General features: G+C 43.7%; 1 long non-coding RNA gene across 1 annotated transcript; it reads left to right on the forward strand.

Moving 5' to 3' along the window:
• The first annotated feature begins 14,063 nt into the window (after window positions 1-14,063).
• On the forward strand, window positions 14,064-19,011 carry LOC125428724. The gene is made up of 2 exons (XR_007243871.1): window positions 14,064-14,099; window positions 18,643-19,011. It is a non-coding gene; the product is annotated as an uncharacterized LOC125428724 (long non-coding RNA).
• Window positions 19,012-20,222: the final 1,211 nt, after the last annotated feature.

The raw sequence follows: 20,222 nt of genomic DNA on the forward strand, positions 1-20,222 counted from the left end.
GAAGGAAGGAAGGAAGGAAGGAAGGAAGGAAGGAAGGAAGGAAGGAAGGAAGGAAGGAAGGAGAGTACTAAGAGCCCTCGTGTGACCTATGGGATGGCACACTGGGCTCCTGTCCCTCCCTCCCCTCACAAGCTGAAGATGCTTTCAAGAAGTGAAACCATTAGTAAATTTCAGATACACGTGACAGATGACTAAACAGGTATAGTGCTGACTTCTGTCCTGGTCTGAAGAAGATCCAGTGTTCGCAAAAGAAGTGAACAAGCAAAACAGAGCTTAGAAGAAAGTTCTAGGTAAAGTGAATTGGATAACTGTGCTAGTAAATCAACCCTTTAATTTCTTCTTCACTTCCGCAACGTGTAAAGTTACCAGCTACCCCCAGCTTCCAGTTGTGGAGGGATGGAGTGGGTCTTACCAGTTGCAAATCAAGGCCTGGACCTTGGCCCCATTGGTGTGATGATGTCACTTCCAGAAGTGACATCATCACATCTCGGGCAATACGGGAGACGCTCAGGTATTTGGCCAAAACCGCTTATCCCGTTGAGGTGCATAGGTGGACATTTACTGGTAAAGATACTCCCCTACTCATAAATGTTAGAAATGCCGTGAAACCAAAAGGAATAGTTTTACAAATCCTGGAGTAGCTTCCATTCTGACAATTATTCTGCTACGTAGTGGTTTGTGCCAATTTCAGGAGGTGGGAGGAGCACTAGGCTTGCCAACCTCCAGGAGAGACCTGGAGACCTCCTGGAATTACAACTGACCCCCAGACTGCATAGATCACTTCCTGTGAAGAAAATGGCAGCTTAGGGAGGCAAACGATGACATCGCCTCTCTGCTGGGCTCCCTCCCCCACAAACTCCACCCTTCCAAGGCTCCACCCACTAATCTCCCCAAATTTCCCAACCCAGATTTGGCAACTCCAGAGGAGCACTGCAGGAAAAGAAAATGACTCAGTATATGTACCTGAAAGGCATCATTCTATTCATTTATTTATAGATTCATTTATTAATTCAGTTAACTTTCTTGTCCTTTCCCAGCACAAACCCGGCTCAGGGCAGCTAACAACATGTCGATAACAATATTATTATTATATTTATGTCCATAAAACAACGAATAGCTTTCTATAAGACCACTAAAGTGTTATTAATTCTATGGCACCAGTAATAGATCATTGAAATTCACTGCCAATTAAGAGAGATGTTTCTTACCCAAGGAGTTCAGCTCTAACCTCTCAGTGATGGTCTTAATTGTAATAATTAAAAAAGAGTGGAGTTGTGCCAGTCAAACTTCTCACAATAATCAGACTCGGGTTTACTAAAATCAATTTATTGCATCAGAGAAAACAAACAGGTACACTTCAAAAGTTTTTCATTGGATCTCACAGCATCCTATATCTCTTGCAGCTAGAGATTGCAGCACTGAACTGTAAAAACATCATTCTATGGAACAAATCTGATGTACAAATCTGATGTACATACCACATGCCTACTGGATAGCCTCGATTAAAAAAATTCATAAACATCAGATTAGCTTCCTAGTTGAATTCTTTAACTTCTGTTCAGTTATGTTTTGCTCTGATCAGAGCATTATATGGTAAATTATCCCATAACAGTTTGGGGTGGTAGGATTTGAAAGGTTTAGATCCGTTGGCTTATGAAATAATTTGAAAGCCACTTTCCAATCTGATGTAATGTAAAGAGTTGTGTCTAAGTAATTTATTTCTGCCGGATCTGCCCTACCACTAAACTTTAAGTTGTCTTGAAGACTGTTAATCCAGTTTGAAAACTCTTCAAAATTGAATGGTGCATCAAACAAAAATAGCAAATCATCTATGTAACATTTATAAAAACGTAGTTGTGTATGGAAAGGATTGTTCTGTGCAGTCATGATGTACTTCAATTCAAATTGATTCATATACAAATTAGCCGCGGACGGTGCGAAGGTACTGCCTATACTCAGTCTAGTGGTCTGTAAGTAATAATCTTGTTGAAATCTAAAGTAACTGTGATCCAATATTAGTTCCACCAAATGAATAAGGAAATGTGAGGTTGGTATACCTCTCCTCATTGCTGAAAAACTTCATATATGGGAGAGTATGAACTAAATCAGTGGTGGGATCCAAAAATTTTAGTAACAGGATCCCATGGTGGTGGGATTCAAATAGTGGTGTAGCGCCAATGGGGCTGGGCGGGGCACGACATGGGTGTGGCCGGGCATTCCGGGGCGGGGCATTAATAATTTCTCTGTTACTATAAAAAACTCTTACTGTAAAAAAAGTTCCTAATTTCCAGTTGGTATCTTTCTGACCATAATTTAAACTCATTATAGCAAGTCCTATCGTCTACTGCCAACAGAAACAACTACTTCTCCTCTAATTGACTGCCTGTCAAATACTTAATCCTTTCAAATACTTCATTTTGTTTCTAGAAATCAAAAGAAGGATACTTTCCTGAAACAAGGAACTTGACCATATTTCTAAAACATGTTTTTAAAACAGCCCAACAGGGAGAATTATCCCATTTTCTACCTTCGCTAACCAGCCACATAGGAAACAACAGGACTTCATGATTGTTGGACCTAATGGAATTTCTAACAGAAAAGCAGACCCAATTAGTAACCCCCTCTCGGCACACACAAATAATTAGTAACCCACTCTCGGGAACTGGTGAGAACCTGCTGGATCCCACCTCTGAACTAAATACTTACCTGTGTTAATATTGATGAGTTTGGATTTACCTGTTGGATGCTGAAAATTTTCTTTTGATATTGAACTCTATATAAAATTGAAAATTTCTTTGTTGGATGTTACTTGAAAATATTACTTATATAGACTCAGTAAATATGTTACTGTGATTATATTTAATGAGATATAAAAGATGATTAATGATATAAGTTCATGATTATATAAATGTGATCTGAGACATTTGTTACAGCCAGAGTGCATCAGCTTGTGCAGTTTATCCCATATTATTGACTGCTGCACTCATTATTTGTATACTTCATACCACATGCCCAACAGAATGAATCAGTGCACAACGACAGTAAGTCAAACGGAGAAGGACCACTTTACACACCAAACACACAAACAACTATATCGCATTAATCACATTTATATACTCTCATATCAATATCTAAAATGGGAACTAAATATCCTATCATAATTATCCTAATATAAATATCTGTATCATGCATATGAGGGAACAAAAACAAAAAGTGGTATTATATCCCTCATATGCATGATATAGATATTTATATTAGGATAACTATGATAGGCTAATTGACAAGCTAGAAATTGGTGTTAGTTCACTTTATAGATATTGATATAAGAGTATATAAATGTGATTAATGTGATATAGTTGTTTGTGTGTTTGGTGTGCAACGTGGTCCTTCTCCATTTGACGTACATACCACATGCCCATGAGCCTTTGAAGATTCATTGGAGCCAGATAATTACCGGATACTGGAAGCTCATTGTGGATTATCTAATTACCTTACATTGATTTGAAAGTATGAGTGATGGTATCCTTTGATACATACTTGTGGCAATTGGGGCACCAGTTGTTTCACAGCCCCATTTGTAGACTTTGTTCACAGTGTTGATTTAGGAAAGTGTTAAGCTCTTCAGTCCTACTGACTTCTAGCCATTGTTTGCTCATTGCTTACAATGCTGATGACCAGGACACAACCCCCACCTTTGGACTCTCTATATAGGCCTTGAAATGCACCCCCTCCCCCTAATGGTTTTCCTAAAAGATCAAAAGCATTCTCAGGCTATGCAATTCCTCCAAGGTAAGACCTCTGATAAGGGTCCAGGCACTTTCAGGCCATGGGAAGGAATGGTTTCTATTAATCTCTAAAAGAAGGAGAAGGAGAAGGAGAAGGAGAAGGAGAAGGAGAAGGAGAAGGAGAAGAAAAAGGAGAAGGAGAAGAAAAAGGAGAAGGAGAAGGAGAAGGAGAAGGAGAAGGAGAAGGAGAAGAAGAAGAAGAAGAAGAAGAAGAGGAGGAGGAGGAGGAGGAGGAGGAGGAGGAGGAGGAGGAGGAGGAGGAGGAGGAGGAGGAGGAGGAGGAGTTTGGATTTATATCTCACCTTTCCAGTGGTGGGATTCAGCACGTTCGCACCAGTTATTAAATTATTTGAATCCCACCACCGGAACCGGTTGTTAAATTATTTGAATCCCACCACTGCACCTTTCTCTCCTATAAGGAGACTCAAGGTGGCTTACAAGCTCCTTTCCTTTCCTCTCCCCACTACAGACATCTTGTGAGGTAGGTGAGGCTGAGAGAACTCCAAAGAACTGTGACTAGACCAAGGTCACCCAGCAGAAATGTAGGAGTGCAGAAATACACCTGGTTCCCCAGATAAGCCTCTGCCACTCGGGTGGAGGAGTGGGGAATCAAACCTGGTTCTCCAGATTAGAATCCACCTGCTCTTAACCAATATACCACACTGGCTCTCACAAGCAACAGCAAGAACTGACTGGGGCTATAGTGTCTGAGGCTCTCCTGGGTGCCCATGGCAAGACCACAGGGGACAGGGTCTTGAGAATACTTAGCACATTTTCCAATGAAACAGGATGAGGCACATTAATTGTTCTATACGGAGCATTTTCACTCGCTGCCAATATTTTCATTACCTCACCAGTTTTCAGAAGGATTTCTGATTCCATATCAGTTGGGATGGAAATCTCTATGTAGGGCCTGGAGATGTAAAAAGCAACTGCTTTTTACACAGTGGGATCTGGGGATTACCAAGAACTCAGTAGAGTGTGACACAAAAGAATAAGAGTTGGGTTTTATATCCTGCTTTTCTCTACCTTTTAAGGCATTTCAAAATGACCTAAAATCAAGGATGTAGCTAGGGGGAACTGCCCCCAGGGCATGTGTGTGCCCTCTGCCCTCGCCTGCCCCTGACTGACCCTGCCATGCTCTGGAATGCCCCCAGACTGCCCACGCCACATCCCCACCACACCCACGCACTGGCGTGGGCCCGGGGCAAGACACCCCACCTCATCCCCTGGCAGCTACACCCCTGCCAGTAATGGCCTTTCCCCCCTGCCCACAATAAGCACATTGTGGGGCTAAGAGAATTCGGAGAGAACCGTGAATAGCCCAAGGTCACCCAGCAGCCTTCATGTGGAGGAGTGGGGGAACAAATCCAGTTCACCAGATTAGAGTCTACTACTCATGAGGTAGAGTGGGACATCAAACCCAGTTCACCAGATTAGAGTCTGTCGCTCGTGTAGAGGAATGGGGAAACCAACCTAGTTCTCCAGATTAGAGTCCAACCACTCATACGGAGGAGTGGGGAATTGAACCTGGTTCTCCATATAAGAGTCTGCTCTCTCACCCTCCCCCCCCCCCAAAAAAAAACACATCATTTCTTCAAGGGACCTGAGCTCTGTCATTTGTAATCAACTGTTAACAGGACTGCTGCCTAAGGAAAGAAATGCATTTACAACAGTATTGCTGCAAATCCTGTTGTCTCAGTCCCTTCTCCAGTTCAACTAGGGCACAAAGGCAGATTAGCAGCAGCTTTAATTGCCAAGAGAACAGCAGGAAGAGCTGAGCCAAATACCATAGATCTCTCACTCAGCATGCCACACCCCCATCCTGGGGAATTATGGCATTAACCGATCACTTTGGGCCATGCAGGAATTTCTCAGGCTCTCCTAATTGACCTTTGGGTAACCTTTTTTTGCCTGCTTCACAACTAGGGCTTCCAACCACTAGGTGGCACCTAGTGATCTCTGGCTATTTCAGTTGATCTCCAGTGTCAAGGCAGGTGTCATCCATCCTGTATCTGTGCATTTCATTTTTTTTCCCTGCCTGAGTGTAGCATCTTACATTGATCTCTGTTGCAATTCACTTTGTTAGTTTGGCCCTGCTCTCAAATCTGTCCAGTTTATTTTGCATCCTGACCCTGTCCTTAGGGGTGTTAGCTACCCCTCCTAATGTGTGTAATCTGCAAATTTGATTAGCATAGTCTCATGGGAAAAGCTAAGAAAGAGCTGAAATTTTGACAAGGTCTTTATATTGGGGTCTTTACATCGGCCCTTTCTGCCCAAATCCCTGACAAAAACTGTAAAAAAATTCCAATTCCCTCCCCCTTCACCATGATGTATGCATGCCAGCACTTCCAGATGATTCCTGGTCACCATTTTGTGATTCCTCTCTCTCTCTCTCTCTCTCTCTCTCTCATATAATTTTTAATTGATATTTCGGATTGTTACAGATTTATGTTATACAGATTTATGTTTCATCCTCCATATCCTTTTACCCCCCTTTCCCCCCTCCCCCTTCTTCTTTTCTTCTTTAAATGTGCAGGAGCAGGTCCATTCTTTCTAATCTTCTTTTCCAGTTTTCTTCTGTGATCCCAATTTCGTTCAACCCGTCTTTGAATCCAGTCCAGATCCACTTCATATCTTTTTGTTTTTCTTGCCGTATTTGGGTTCTTCACATTATGTCAAAAATTTCCAATTGTATTTGTTCCCATATATATTCCAACCATTTCTGTATTGTCCAGATTCTTTTGTCCTTCCACCCTAATGCTATTACTGCATGGGCCGCTCTGATCATAATTTTGAATAGCATTCTCTTTCTTTGTTCTATTATTGTATAATCCAGTATGCCTATAAATAGTAGATCTATGTTCATCTTTATTTTTACATTCACATATTTTCCATATACATTGTATCTCTCTCTCTCTCTCTCTCTCTCTCTCTTACTATGTTGTCTCATATGTTGTCTCAAAAAATAACAGTTTGCTGTAAGAAGATGGGAACAGATTAATTAAAAACTTTTTGAAACAGAAAAGCCTTTGGTAACAAAGATGTTCTGGAGAAAACAGTAGGTTAGGGTTGCCCACCTCCAGATGGCAGCTGGAGAACTCCCTGTATTTCAGTCTACTTGGAGAAAATGGCCTCTTTGGAAGATGGACTCTGTGGCATTAGACCTCACTGAAGTCCCTCCCCTTTGCAAACCCTGTTCTTCACCCCCAAAATACCCCAAAGGTTTTTCCCAACATGGAACTGGCAACCCTTCACTAGGTACATGGGAAAGGATGGAATTCCAAAGGCAGTACAGTATTTAAAGGGATTTAGTAGTACAGTATTTAAAGGGATTTAGTGGTATTTGTATTGGAATTTATTTGTTCAGTTTTGAATTTGTTATTTAGCTGAATTATGATTTAACTCTTGTTGTACACCGCCCAGAGCCCTTCGGGGATAGGGCGGTATAGAAAACCAATCAATCAATCAATCAATCAATCAACAATTTATCCCATACTTCACAGCTTTGTGCTGTTACTCTCTGAGCGTTCTATACTTCCATCTTCAAGCATTTCAACTAAAGAATCAGTTTAAAAAGGACACTCATTTAAAAGGTTTTGAGGCTGCAAGTGAAACGTTTTGAGAACCAAAGGGAGTAAAGACAATGCCGAACTCCTCAGAGGAAACGTTTTATTTCCTGCCTCAAAATATTTTAAAGTGTGTGTGCAGAAAGGGCAATTGAGTTCCTCACCTTCCCAAAACCCTCCCCTCCCCCATCTCCACACTCAAAATTCCAAGGTGTTTCCCAACCCAGAACTGGCAGCACTATTCATGCGATGAATTCCTCTCACGCAACATCACAGGTTGGGGGAATAAAACTAAAAGACTAAGAAGAATAAGACTAATAAATAGAGTAAGACGAATAAGCCTGTAAGACGGAGCTATTCAGTCTACCAGAACAGTTAGTGATCAGTACCAAGATATACACATTTTTGATACATATTTTTGATCTCATATAATGGAGTTTTATTTATTTTTATTTTATTTATTTATTAGATTTTTTATAATCAGCCCTATCTAGAAGAACTCTGGCAAGCGGTTATGTACAATACATATTCAAAGCGCCAATATAATTAAATAAACATTTAAAAGCAGCGATAAAATTTCCCAATATAATTACCAAGTATAAAACTCAAGTTCAGATTTCTAGAATTTTAAATTCAAAGATGTAGGTGGCGTCCAGCTGTTCGAAAATATAAAGTCCCTCCCTCCCCTTGATGGGGAGGCATGGAGAGTCTAATTAGGTGGTTAGCGGCCCAAATGTTAAGGGAAAAGGAAGGGGCACTATTAGCAGCTGGTTCCTCCAATGGGCAGGCGGAACAGCTCCGTCTTACAGGCCCTGCGGAACTCCCCAAGGTCCCGCAGGGCCCGGACAGCTGGTGGAAGAGCGTTCCACCAGGCCGGGGCCAGGGCTGTAAAGGTCCTGGCCCATGTGGAGGCCAGCCGCATTGCCGAGGGGCCAGGGACCACCAGTAGATTGGCCTCCGCCGATCGGAGTTTGAAGGAGAAGACCATAGTTGATAAATAGTTGATAAATAATGGAATATTACTTTAGAACGTAATGATCTTTATTTTCTTTCTGTTAAGGTATTGATATAGATTTTGATGCAATAGATGGATGATTCTCTTGAACTTCTCTTCTTTTCTCTTCTGCAACTTCCTTTTTTAAACATTAAAGACTTTTTTAAAAAAAAAAGTTACAGTCCTGCCAAATTGTTCTTCCATAGCACAAGCTATCAGCCTTTGCATAGATAAATATCTTTTGACGTTGTAAACGTGTATATTCCAACTGGCCGGGACTGCAAGTCCTTAATAATGATTTGGAATAAACTAACTGTGTATATAAAAGAGCCTGAAGGTAACTTCCTTAACCATGAAATAATAATGGCAGGAGATTTTAATGCCAGAACAGGCAATCAGGTTTTTTCCCCTCCATTTGCCTGATGAGGGTTATGATATAGAGGCAATACAACTGCTGTTCACTCCTCCTATCCATCTTTTAAAAGCTCAAACTTGCAACCAAGCCAGAGTAGAACTGGCAAAATTTGTGCTACGATTCAATAAGCTCTGGTTAAATGATCTGAAAAAATACGGAAACTTTACCTACGTCTCAACACTATTCGTGATATCTCCAAGGGATGAGTATAAATTGGCCGAGTCATTCACTGGTTCGGCGGTAACTAGTTTGGCAAGAATGGGGTATGCAGAACTAGCAAGCACCTGAGGCACTGGGTGTGATGGAGGCATTTGGCCTGATTGCCATCTCTGGAATAGCCCATCATGCATTTCAGGATGGTGTAGGTTGTAATGGAATGCGATGGTTACCAGATCAACCCACTTGGAGAAAATGGGGGGTAGGCCTAGTGCACCAGCATCATGCCAGCATGCTTACGTCAATTTTGGCACAAAAAAAATGGCAGTGACGTAGTTGACACTCTGGCATTTTGCAAAACCTCTTTGTTTTTACCATAGAGTTTTTGTAAACTGCTAAAGCAGGGGTCTTCAAACTATGGCCCTCCAGATGTTCATGGACTACAATTCCCATCAACCCCTGCCAGCATGGCCAAGTGGTAGGGCTCATGGGAATTGTGGTCTATGAACATCTGGAGGGCCATAGTTTGAAGACCCCTGTGCTAAAGGGTCCACCATGTCATTTCCATGTCCAGTCCTGGGCACTGCAATTCAAGAAGGATATTGACAAGCTTGAATGGGTCTAGAGAAGGGTGAGCAAAATGGAAAAAAAGGTCTGAATTCCTTTTTGGTTCAAGCTCCTTTGGACCTCTGTTATTTCTGGCATATTGGGTCTTCTTTGATTTTGACTGTTCCAGTGAAGTCATTATCATTAAATAGCTGCTGTTAGCCCATTAGACTGTGTATTCCGGGCACCATGACCCCCACCCCCCCCCACCCCCGATAAGAAGAGACTTAGGGAGCTGATGGGGGTATGTTTGAAGAAGAGAAAGTTGACATGATAGCCATGTTTCAACATTTGAAGAGATGTCACGTTGGTGAGAGAGCAAGCTAGTTTTCGGCTTCTCCAGACACTAGGACCAGGAACAAAGGATTCAAGGTGCAGGAAAAGAGATTCCATCTAAACATTAGGAAGAACTTTTGTCAGGGCTGTTTGATTGTGAAATTCATGGCCTTGGAGTATGGTGGAGTCTCCTACTTCGGAGGTTTTGAAACAGGCTGGATGGCCATTTGTCAAGAGTGCTATGATTGTGTTTTCCTGCATTGCAGGGGATTGGATGGGGTGGTCCCAGAGGTTCTCACAGGTTCCCGAGAGTAGATCCAGCAGGTTCTCACAGGTTCCCGAGAGCAGGTTACTAATTATTTGTGTGTACCGAGAGGGGGTTACTAATTGGTGATTTTGCCACATGATTTTTGCCTTAGTTATACCCCTCCTCTCAGCAGTAGCGCACAGAACTTGAAGCAGTCTAGCAGGAGGTGCACCGGCGTGCGTGGCAGCCTGTGCCTGCGTGCATTCATTTCCCACCCAAGGACCTGCATAGCGGCTGCGTCCTTGCCACAGCCCCGCCCAGGAATGCCCCACCCTGGAATGCCCGGCCACGTCCCCGTCGTGCCCCGCCCAGCCCCATTGGCACTATGCCAGAGTTTGAATCCCACCACCATGGGAACCTGTTACTAAAATTTTTGGATCCCACCACTGGGTGGTCCTGATGGTCTCTTCCAACCTAATGATTATATGATTATATTCTTCTAATTGACATGGGTAGTTTGATGTAACACCAGGTTGCCTCCTCCCCCATTTCCTCCTGTTGGTGGTTGAAGCACTAACAGCCATGAGATAGGATTCTCAGTTGCCTTCTGATATTGTGTGAAGCCTGATTTCCCTAGGGAATGCCCTGGGAGTAGAATGGCAGTACCAAAATCTTGCAGTGGCTGACAAAGCATCGGAGGAAGGTGACGAAGCTTGACACCTCTCAGCACATGATGCACGCAGGTGATGATCAGCACATCTGGCACAGTCACCTGCCGAGCGTGGAGCCGAAGTGGATCTGCCAGTCAATGTCAGTCATTGGCAGGCGGTCGAGCACAACCAGCTCCTGAAAACATGTCAGCAGATTAATACGTTATGATATCGATCAGCCATTTAAATAAACTAGTTAAGCATACATGAAGCTGTGTCATACTAATCGGATCATTGGTTTGTCATGGTTGGTATTGGCTACTCGGACTGGCAGCTGCCCTCCAGGGTCTCAGGTGGAGGTCTATCACTTCACCCACTGCCTGGTCCTTTCAACTGGAGATCTGGGGATTGAACCTAGGATTTTCTGCATGTGAAGCAAAGGGACATCCTCTAAACCACAGCCCCTCCCTCTAACACAGCCCACACTGCTTTCTTGTATCTACATTGTATGGGGGGTCATGGGGCCCGGAACAAACAGTTTAATGGGCTAACAGCAGCTATTAAATGAGCAGTCAAAATCAAAGAAGACCCAATATGCCAGTGTAACCCCCATGCTCAGAATGGGTTGACCCAGAAAGGGGTGGAGACTCAAAGCAGCAAGAGGCTGTAGCAGAGCTCATGTAGTTTGGAGGAGACAGGGCTACCAGACTCAGACCTGGATTGTTATAAGCCCTTAACACCTTGTTACGGTAACTGCAATGTTGTTGGGAACTACTGGGAAGGTAGTTGTTTGTTTTTGCTATGTTGTAAATGTTGGAGTTTATTGTTTCAGGGTTTTTTTATGGTTGTAATGGGTGAGAGTTCTCCTGGAAACCTTCACCATGTTGAATCCTGTTCACCAAGCCCTTGGAGTCTTCAGGAGCCAACCCACTTGCAAAGAAGAATTGGACTTGGCAGTATCGGTAGACTGTAACTAGAAGGACTTGAAAATGCAACCTGAACAGGACCTTGAAGTGTGATGTTAAATGTTGATGTTATATGTTATATGTTAAGAAAATAAACCATTTTGTTTTTTTAAAAATTTGTTGTTGCAAACTCATTCCAAGTTCTGCCCCACAGAACCCACAGATAGAGGTTACACCAGGAATAACAGAGGTCCAAAGGAGCTTGAACCAAAAGATGAACAAGACAGTCCAAGCTGGGACTCTCCTTACAGCTGTCCAAGGGAGACAAGCACAGTAACTTGCTCTGGTGACTCTGTTCCCACTGGAATTCCAGAAAGTTGGTCCCTCAAGAACCAGTTCGATTCTAGATCTGGTAATTTAGCAGAGTGCACAAGGCTGTAGTGAGCAGAGCAAAACCCCATCCGATCTCCACTGTGGAGGAAGAGAAATAACTCAGAGCCTGTTGTCTAGTCAAGCTAATATACCATGCTTATTGTAACTCCAGTTCTGGTTAGGATAAATAGAGTTTCCCATAGTGCAATTATCTAGGATGGAGGGTGATATAGGACCTGCATCCTGCCCTTGTGGTTGCAAGATAAAGTTTGCAAGCAGGCAGGAGGCAGTGGGAGAAGAAGCAGGAAGTATCAATTTACACATCAAAGGGATAGTGTCAGAGCCGTAGAGAAAGGATGCCCAGTGCTTTGACCCCTCTATTTCTCTGCCTCTGTAGTCAACTCCCCCTCTGAAGTCTGCAGTGAAGAGTACACACAAAACCCTTAATTTCCAACAATTCCTGTAGCAATGTGTCACACACTTGTAGCATTGTTTTGCAGAAACAAACAGTCCAGAGCTGACTCTATTGTCCTCCCACAGTCAAATGGGCAGTGGCGTGGGGAGGGAAAATGGCGCCCAGGTCAAAATGGTGCCCGGGCACTGCCTCCCGCAGTGCCCCCCACGGCGCCCTGCCCCCTGCCCCCCACTTACTTGAGTTTTGAACTCATGTAAAAAGCACCCTGGTGGGAGCTACACTTCCCAGGATACCTTGTGAGCCCCAACTCTCTTGCAAGGTCTCCTGGGAAGTGTAGTTCCCACCAGGGTACCTTTTTCCTGCTTGCTGATTTTTGCAGCTGGCTGCACTCAGGTAAGTGGGGGAACACAGGGCCCAACCACTTCTGAGGAGGAGGAGGGATATGGCTGGGCCTCAGTGTGACATGCACACGCCGCCTGGGCAGGCCTTGGCTTGGGCAGCACACCCACATCAAGCCAAGGCCCTGCCATGTCCTTCCTCCTTCCTGGAAGTGTAAGGGGCAATTTTTCCAATCCCCCATGAAACTCCCACTGGGGCACCTGGGGAGTTTGTCCCTGGATGTCCCCATGGCAGCTAAGCCTATGCAAATAGGCTATCTGGACATGACTTGACAATGCTATTGTGACCTCAGCTTGTGGGTTCTGTGGGGCAGAACTTGGAATGAGTTTGCAACAACAAATTTTAAAAACAAAATGGTTTCCTTTCTTAACATATAACATATAACATCAACATTTAACATCACACTTCAAGGTCCTGTTCAGGTTGCATTTTCAAGTCCTTCTAGTAGTTACAGTCTTCTGATACTGCCAAGTCCAATTCTTCTTTGCAAGTGGGTTGGCTCCTGAAGACTCCAAGGGCTTGATGAACAGGATTCAACATGATGAAGGTTTCCAGGAGAACTCTCACCCATTACAAACACGCACAAAACCCCTGAAACAATAAACTCCAACATTTACAACATAGCAAAAATAAACAACTCCCTTCCCAGTAGTTCCCAACAACATTGCAGTTACCTTAACAAGGTGTTAAGGGCTTATACAAATCAAGGTCCGAGTCTGGTAGCCTTATCTCCTCCAAACTTCATGAGCTCTGCAGCCTTCTGCTGCTTTGAGTCTCCATTCCTTTCTGGGTCAACCCATTCTGAGCCTGGGGGTTACACTATGTTACTTTGGGGGAAATCTGAGATATTCCTGCGTTTTGCACGTGACTCCATCCTCTCACAAATTTCCATTCAGTCCAATGGACTTCATCAATGTGATGAGCAACGGTTGAAGGAAGAGACGAGCCACAACGAAGGCGGTCGAGTGGGCCAGGCAGAAGCGGAAGGTGTGAATTCAGTGGCACGAGATCACGTGGCGGTTTGTTCAGTGGCTGAGCAATTCGGAAGACCGCTGAGTCACCCGATTTACGATCCCAAGTTCAATGGCAAAGCAATACAGTTTCAAAACAGAGATAACATTCATCATCTGCAATTTATAAATTCTTATTTAATGACTGTTAATTGAGCTGTGGAATATGGCAGGGCAGACGGACAAATTAGGATTTCAGAGGTGGCTCATTTCCTCGCTGCATTGTATAAAAGGTTCCTCAGCAAACAGATTTTCATTCATACACAGAAGCCAAAGTGGGTTTTTGCGCTGAGGAACAAGGTTAGTTGCATGTTTTTAATTGATATTGCTGTTATTGATACTTTTAGGAGCATCAGCCAAGTTCTATCATTGTTCTAGGTATGTATGGTGTAGAAGGTTGTGCAACTTGTATCCATATTGAACGTGTGTTTCCAGTGGTGGGATCCAAAATTTTTAGTAACAGGTTCCCATGGTGGTGGGATTCAAACAGTGGCGTAGCGCCAATGGGGCTGGGTGGGGCACAACATGGGTGTGGCCGGGCATTCTGGGGGCGGGGCATTAATAATTTCTCTGTTACTGTAAAAAAACTCTTACTGTAAAAAAAAAGTTCCTAATTTCCAGCTGGTATCTTTCTGTCCATAATTGAAACTCATTATAGCAAGTCCTATCGTCTACTGCCAACAGAAACAACTACTTCTCCTCTAATTGACTGCCTGTCAAATACTTAATACTTTCAAATACTTCATTTTGTTTCTAGAAATCAAAAGAAGGATACTTTCCTAAAACAAGGAACTTGACCATATTTCTAAAACATGTTTTTAAAACAGCCCAGCAGGGAGAATTATCCCGTTTTCTACCTTCGCTAACCAGCCACATGGGAAACAACAAGACTTTATGATTTTTGGACCTAATGGAATTTCTAACAGAAAAGCAGACCCAATTAGCAACCCCCTCTCGGCACACACAAATAATTAGTAACCCACTCTTGGGAACTGGTGAGAACCTGCTGGATCCCACCTCTGGGTGTTTCCCCTAGCTGAGTCTTGGTGAAGTGCTGGACCGTCACTGAAGCAAACTAAACCATCTGAACGAAGAAGATGCGAAGAAGAAGAGTTTAGATTTGTGCCCTGCTTTTCTCAATCAAAAGGAGTCACAAAACAGCTTACAAATTCCTTCCCTTCCTCTCCCTACACCAGACGCCTGGTGAAGTAGGTGGAAACGAGAGAGCTCCGAGAGAACTGCGACTAGCCTGAGATCACACAGCAAGCTTCCTGTGCAGGAGCGGAGAAACAAATCCAGTTCACCAGATAAGGTTTTCCAGATTAGAGTCCACCGCTTCTCACCACTAGACTAGACTGTCTCTCTGCCCCCTTGTACAGATAATTAAATAAATGAAAGGATATGATCAGTGGGATCCATTTCAGTTCTAATGTAATATTGGTTATTATTCAGTTGTCTACATATTTCCTCCAAGCAGTCCTTAGTATTAGCATTAATATTATTATTAATTAGTGCTAGTATTAATATTAATTAGTGTAGTAGTGTTAAGAACTACTATAGCTCCCTGTTTTTTCTGCTTCCTTGAGTGACTGTATCAGCTCCTTAACATAGGAAGTTGCCAAAACAAATCGGCATGGTGTAGTGGTTAACTGCAGCCAACTCTAATATGGAGAACTAGTTTTGTTTATCCACTGCTGCACACGAAGCCTTGGGCCAGTCACAGTTCTCTTAGAACTCTCTCAGCCCTTCCTACCTTACAAGGTGCCTGTTGTGGAAAGGGGAAGAGGTGATCCCCTTTGAGATTTCTTAAAAGTAAAGTAGGATATAAAAACCAACTCTTCTTGTAATGCACCAGGAACGTGGATTAATGATAGGCCATCTGATTGTATGTAACTCACTGAGTAACCACCTGCTTTGCCAACAGAAGAGGTTCAATTCCTACAGTCTTGCTGAAATTATCCGTTCATGGATCTACTTTATTTTATTTATTTGAAGTAATATCCTGCCCTCCCTGGCCAAAGGCTGGGCTCAGGCCAGCTAACACGCATTTTTGAAGAAGAAGAAAAAAACAAAGGGCAAGGAGTTTGTAAGCCCCTTGGAGTCTCCTAAAGGAGAGAAAGGGGGGATATAAATCCAAACTCTTCTTCTTCTTCTTCTATATATAAAACATAAAAAGACCGTTTTCTGATGGTCTTAGGCAACCCCTTTGAAAGGGTCGTTCAACCCCCAAAGTGATCGTGACCCCCAGGTTGAGAACCACTGCTCTAGATGAGCTTTAGACAGCAATGCGAGGGATATTTGTGAATGAGAGACACAGGTTTGCTATAGGAGTGAAGGAAAGAGGTTGGCGTGTTTTTGAAAATGTGCAAAAAGTTACAAGCCTGGAAACTGGTGGGAAGTCTAGGGATTTGCACATGATGGAAAAAGCACAAGTTTGCAGACATTGCTATATCACTTCCAGATATAGGCTGGAAGTTACTCCAAGTAGGTCTGGGAATCATTGCAAACTCTATGGCAGGGATCTTCAAACTATGGTCCTCCAGATGTTCATAGACTACAATTCCCTTAACCCCTGCCACTTGGCCATGCTGGCAGGGGCTGATGGGAATTGTAGTCCATGAACATCTGGAGTGCCATAGTTTGAAGACCCCTGCCCTATGGTAAGGCCAGTGGGGAGCAAGATACAAGCCCAACCTGCCTTTATTAGGGGCTGCCAGTTACTTGACTGTTTTTGGTTTTTTTTGCAGTCACTTCTAAACAGAAAAACATGGCTGCCAATAAGCTCATAGGCCCCTTCCGCGCATGCAGAATAATGCACTTTCAATCCATTTTCACAGTTGTTTGCAAGTGGATTTTGCTATTCCGCACAGTAAAATCCAGCTTCAAAGTGCACTGGAAGTGGATCGAAAGTGCATTATTCTGCATGTGCGGAAGGGACCAGAGTTAGGAAAAATCGATGGCCCACACAGACTGATTGAAGCAATATAACAAAACATCTGTGTAAAGGCTGATAAATTCAGTAAAATAATGTGGAAAATATAAATATGCTCATCTGAGGTTACCGTTTTATGCTAAGGCAACGAACCACTTAAATTAGTGTTTGCCTTTTTGTTTTTCATCGTAAACGGAAAATTACATTTAATGGATTGGCTGACCTTGTAAAACTTAATTATGTTCCAAGCTCATGAACTTAAACTTTTTTTCTTCCAAAGTACAGACCATATACATTTCAAGTTTTGAGTGACTAAGCTCACGGTTTGCAACCGTGCACAGACAGAGTGCTGTATTCAGTGGTGGGATCCAAAAATTTTAGTAACAGGTTCCCATGGTGGTGGGTTTCAAACTGTGGCGTAGTGCCAATGGGGCTGGGCAGGGCACAACTTGAGCATGAGCGGGCATTCTGGGGGCGAGGCATTCCTGGGCGGGGCTGTGGCAAGGATGCAGCCACTGCGCCGGTACTTGGGCAGGAAACGAATGCACGCCGCCGGGGCACCTCCTGCTAGACTGCTTCAAGTTCTGCACGCTACTGCTGAGAGGAGGGGCGTAACTAAGGCAAAAATCACGCAGCAAAATCACCAATTAGTAACCCCCTCTCGGCACACACAAATAATTAGTAACCTGTCGAAGGCTTTCACGGCCGGAATCACTTGGGTGCTGTGTGGTTTCCGGGCTGTATGGCCGTGTTCTAGCAGCATTCTCTCCTGACATTTCGCCTGCGTCTGTGGCTGGCATCTTCAGAGGATCTGATGTTGGGAAAGTAAGTGGAGTATATATCTGTTGGAGTGTCCAGGGTGGGTGGGGAAACCTTGTCTGTGAGTAACAAAGGCGGCAACCAGGTCAATAGTTGAGAGCATCTGAATAGAAGTATGAGTAACAATGAAGACTATAGCCTGGGAGTAACCCTGTAGATAGCAAGGTCACTGGTGGGAGCATCTGAATAGAAGTATCCTGGCCTTTGTTTCTTTTGTCTAAGGTCATCCTGTGTTTGTGTGGAGCTGGTTTGACACAGTCTTGACCCTAGTATTTTTCAACACTGGCAGCCAAGTTCTGTTCATTTTTCATAGTTTCTTCCTTCCTGTTAAAATTGTCCATGTGCTTATGGATTTCCAATTGCTTCTCTGTGTAGTCTTCGACATAAGTGGCTTCTTTCAGAGTGGTCCAGAATTTCTGTTTTTTCAAATAATATTCTATGTCCAGGTTGGTTTATCATGTGTTCTGCTATTGCTGATTTTTCTGGCTGAAATAGTCTACAGTGCCTTTCGTGTTCTTTGATACGTGTCTGTGTGCTGCGTTTGGTGGTTCCTATGTAGACTTGTCCACAGCTGCATGGTATGCGATGGTAGACTCCTGCAGTAGCTAAAGGATCCCTCTTATCCTTTGCTGGCCAGGATACTTCTATTCAGATGCTCCCACCAGTGACCTTGCTATCTACAGGGTTACTCCCAGGCTATAGTCTTCATTGTTACTCATACTTCTATTCAGATGCCCTCAACTATTGACCTGGTTGCCTTCTTTGTTACTCACAGACAATGTTTCTCCACCCACCCTGAACACTCCAACAGATATATATATACTCCACTTGCTTTCCCACCATCAGATCCTCTGAAGATGCCAGCCACAGATGCAGGCGAAACATCAGGAGAGAATGCTGCTAGAACACGGCCATACAGCCCGGAAACCACACAGCACCCAATTAGTAACCTACTCTCGGGAACCTGTGAGAACCTGCTGGATCCCACCTCTGGTTGTATTCAGTGTGATGACTCACAAAACCATCTTGGTTGTATGCTTAAAAAGGGGAGGTCTTTCATAGACAGCGGCTTTGTTCTGTGTTTCTTTCCAGTTTTGCTTCCCATCCATAAAGATGAGCTGCTGTAGATGTTGTGGTGGTCGGGGCTGCGGCTGTTGCTGTGGAAGAGCCAGGCCAAGGGTGGTCTACTACGTAGGGAGACCTGCCGTTCCTTGCTGTGGATATCGCCGGTACACCTACGTCCCCTGCTACGTCCCGACGCGAAGCTGCTGTGCTCCAGCCCGCTCTTGCTGCTACATTCAACAGTGTTATGGCCAAGTGAAGAAATGCTGAGGAAACTCCACTTGTGAACCAGGTCGCCGGCAAGATTCCGAACCAACTGCTGGGAGAGCGATAGCATCACCGCTCCGTGCTGGAAACTTGCCTGTTTACCTCTTGCAAAATAAAACGCTTGGAGCTCTACTTGACTGCTGGATTAAATCACATCCTTTGCTTTATTCCTTGAAACTCTATTTAGTAATTTTTAAAAGATGAAGGTGTAGTCATTCTTTTTTCAGTGTCTGGAAAGTTTTCAGGTTCTCAGTGGCTTTTTCTCTGAATGTGCACTGCAAACTTAATCATAAGAACATAAGAACAAGCCAGCTGGATCAGACCAGAGTCCATCTAGTCCAGCTCTCTGCTACTCGCAGTGGCCCACCAGGTGCCTTTGGGAGCTCACATGCAGGAGGTGAAAGCAATGGCCTTCTGCGGCTGTTGCTCCCGAACACCTGGACTGTTAAGGCATTTGCAATATCAGATCAAAGAAGGTCAAGATTGGTAGCCATAAATCGACTTCTCCTCCATAAATCTATCCAAGCCCCTTTTAAAGCTATCCAGGTTAGTGGCCATCACCACCTCCTGTGGCAGCATATTCCAAACACCAATCACAAGTTGCGTGAAGAAGTGTTTCCTTTTATTAGTCCTAATTCTTCCCCCCAGCATTTTCAATGAATGCCCCCTGGTTCTAGTATTGTGAGAAAGAGAGAAAAATTTCTCTCTGTCAACATTTTCTATCCCATGCATAATTTTATAGACTTCAATCGTATCCCCCCCTCAGCCGCCTCCTCTCCAAAGAGTCCCAAACGCTGCAGCCTCTCCTCATAAGGAAGGTGCTCCAGTCCCTCAATCATCCTTGTTGCCCTTCTCTACCTCAATCATCCTCGTTGCCCTTAATCTACCTTTACCATCATTAGTGAATTATAGTTCTGTATGGATAGCTGGGAATCTAATGGGGAATTCTCAGCACCCTCCCTAAATCATAACTCCCAGTATTCTTCAGACTACGTCACGATATAAAGCAAGTATATAGGGATGCCAGGCCTGTTGATCATCACAGCGGGACAGATCTGCAATAGCCACAGATATTTAGGTGGGGGAGGGGAGAGAAATTCCTAGAACTTCACCTGCAACTTTCAGGTTCAGATGCAATCACTTTTTACCACAATAATCAGCATCGGTAGGAAAATGAATAAACTAGCATGAATAGCAAATGGCAACCCCAGTTCATAATGCGTCAATGCGATTTTTCCTCTATCATCTTGCTGTAAGCAACGTTCAGTATTTGGCCATTTTGTCTCCTGTTTAATCATAGAATCATATAGATAGAAGAGACTGCAAGGGTGTCAAGTCCAACC

The sequence above is a fragment of the Sphaerodactylus townsendi genome, linkage group LG01, assembly GCF_021028975.2.
Source record: "Sphaerodactylus townsendi isolate TG3544 linkage group LG01, MPM_Stown_v2.3, whole genome shotgun sequence".
Lineage (NCBI taxonomy): Eukaryota > Metazoa > Chordata > Lepidosauria > Squamata > Sphaerodactylidae > Sphaerodactylus > Sphaerodactylus townsendi.